The sequence below is a fragment of the Protopterus annectens genome, chromosome 5.part0 (genome assembly GCF_019279795.1).
Source record: "Protopterus annectens isolate FY-2018-M chromosome 5.part0, PAN1.0, whole genome shotgun sequence".
In the NCBI taxonomy this organism is placed as follows: domain Eukaryota; kingdom Metazoa; phylum Chordata; order Ceratodontiformes; family Protopteridae; genus Protopterus; species Protopterus annectens.
Genome location: NC_056735.1, coordinates 177494933 through 177497451, shown reverse-complemented (window position 1 = coordinate 177497451; position 2519 = coordinate 177494933).

Genomic DNA, 2519 nt, shown 5'->3' with positions numbered 1-2519 from the left:
ACAAAACAGCTTCTGGTTTATTTAGCGCTATCATCTCTGAAAGTTCTGAGACTTCATCAGAATAAACCATAACCACATGCCTATGGTTATATAACACTATTAATCAAACAATTAAACACATTTAAAGAAATAAGACATTTTTTTAATTCTTGAAGAAAAAAACTTTGAAAAAAACATACAGTTCCATAAAAAATATTTTCAGAAGGCAGAACCATATCTACCTAACCAAAGCCTTTGTTTTTAATTTTGGTAAAATTGAAATGTTTTCATTAATGCCAGGTTCTACAGTCACATTTAATTCAAGTTGCCATTTGAGTTTACTGTGTTCTATTTGAAGTTCCCACCATCCCCCTCTTGTGGTCTTCTGGATAACTTCCAAAATTCCAAACATGAACTTAAACTGCCTGCAATTAACTGAATGTTTATATAATGCATTATTTTCATTATGACTCCTGATAGCATACTGTTCAAAATGGCCAAAGTGGGACATTTTCGGGACACAATATCGATTTTACAGGCCAACACATACCCACGGTCAGTACAAAGGATAGAACTTGATGCGTTTTCTCAATGATCTTTCTGTTCTTCCAACATAATAAAAATTGCAGGATGTACACACTGCCAAGTATACTAGTCCTTTTGTAGCACAATTACCTTGATGAAATATAATAGGTTTCATGACAGAAGTTAAAACACACAATGGTCATTCAAAATATAATTACAATGTGCACCTTTGCCACATTTACTAGTGCCCCTGTTGTTTAATGTTTGAATGTGAGTAGGGTGTTCAAACAAATATTTTAAGTTTTTCCCCATCTTCTAAACAAATTGTGGTCATCCACCTAACACTAACAGGTCACTATTAGTAGTAAAAATTACCCAGTTTCTCTTCATAATGTCCTTAATTTCTTTGAAACCTTCACAATATGGTAAAAGCATAGAGTAAACATGGCTCTCATCTCCTTGTGATTTAAAAAAAATAGCATTTTCTTTACCTATACCTAGAATAGGTTTACATCTTGCACCTAATTCATGTGCTACCCCAAGGCTAGTATTCAGTATTAAGTGTCTGGGGTAGCCTCTTTCCAGAAAAAATTAAATAATTTTAAACATTTTGTTCTTGAAAATCTCCCAAATAGAACTCATACAGGCTGACCTTACTAACTGGACTTTAAAAATATTCTTTTTTGTGTGCTTGGGGTGGTGGCTCTGGTAATCCAAATAATTATTTGAAAAGGTTTCCTTCCTAAATATTTTGGAAACAAAATAATTACTTACAGGATCCTTAACTAAAGTGACATCCAGGAAGTTAATAATAAAATCCAAGAAGGAATTTGTGAATTTAAAGGAGTTGGAAATATTTTCCAAATAATCCTTAAATTCATTCATGTCAGTCACATTGTCCTTCCACAGAATGCTGAGTGGTTTGTTTTTCTTCCACATCCAAAGACATATTGGGAATCCACCAAACTGTCCATAGATATGTGTGTGTGTGTGTGTGTGTGTGTGTGTGTGTGTGTGTGTGTGTGTGTGTGTGTGTGTGTGTGTGTGTGTGTGTGTGTGTGTGTGTGTCTGGTGTGTGTCTATCTTTGTCTGTGAAGAGTGTGAACATATGCCTGCATCCTGTGATGGACTGGTATCTCATTCAGAATTAGCTTGCCATCTTACATCCAAAGAATGCCGGATAGTCCATGGTCCTCCAAGATCTTGTACAGGAGAAAACGGGTATCAGGAAATTAATGAATTAATGTGTTAATGTTTTTGTTGGGCCACATGTCAATACTCCAGTAGCTTACTGCTAAGATAATCCCCGGGATTCATGAAGCTTGTGCCAGGCGCAGGCGTAGCATCGGCGATCTAACGCCAAATATGGCCGCCAAGCGATTCAGGTATGAGCTGTTTCCACGTGCACTACCAGCGTATGCCACAGCTGTGCAGCTCCTGGTGCATGTATGCTAATTACCCCATGCAAAGCAGTGTAGCATACAAATGAAGGTATATAGCGATTCATGAAGTGGTGCAGGTGTAGCGTAAGCATGCAGAAATGTAAACCAAAAATAGGTTTACATTTTTTCAAACATAAAATCGGAGCCATGACAGTGGACCAAACTTACCTATTATAATGTTAATATATGCCAATGGCTAAATATATAGCCAATGGCATAAAAAAGCATGCACAACACATAAAAAATAACATTTAATGTCATGACCACACTAACTCAAATTAAAATCGCAGTGCATCTGTGTGCAAATGGGATCACAATGAAAATATATTTATATGTAATAAAACTGCAGTGTAACACATTTCATGAATTCCACATAATAGTCAATGGCACGCATGCTACATCACAACCATGGAGCAAGGGTTGCTAAGGGTCTGTGACAGTGTTTTGTGCGGTAACTAGGAATTAGTAGTCAATGCCATGCAAATGAGTCAAGTAATACTGAATTGCAAAATCCCCGCCGGCGTAAGGATGTACCTCACAGCATAGCAGTACAACACCGAGGTGTCCCGGGAA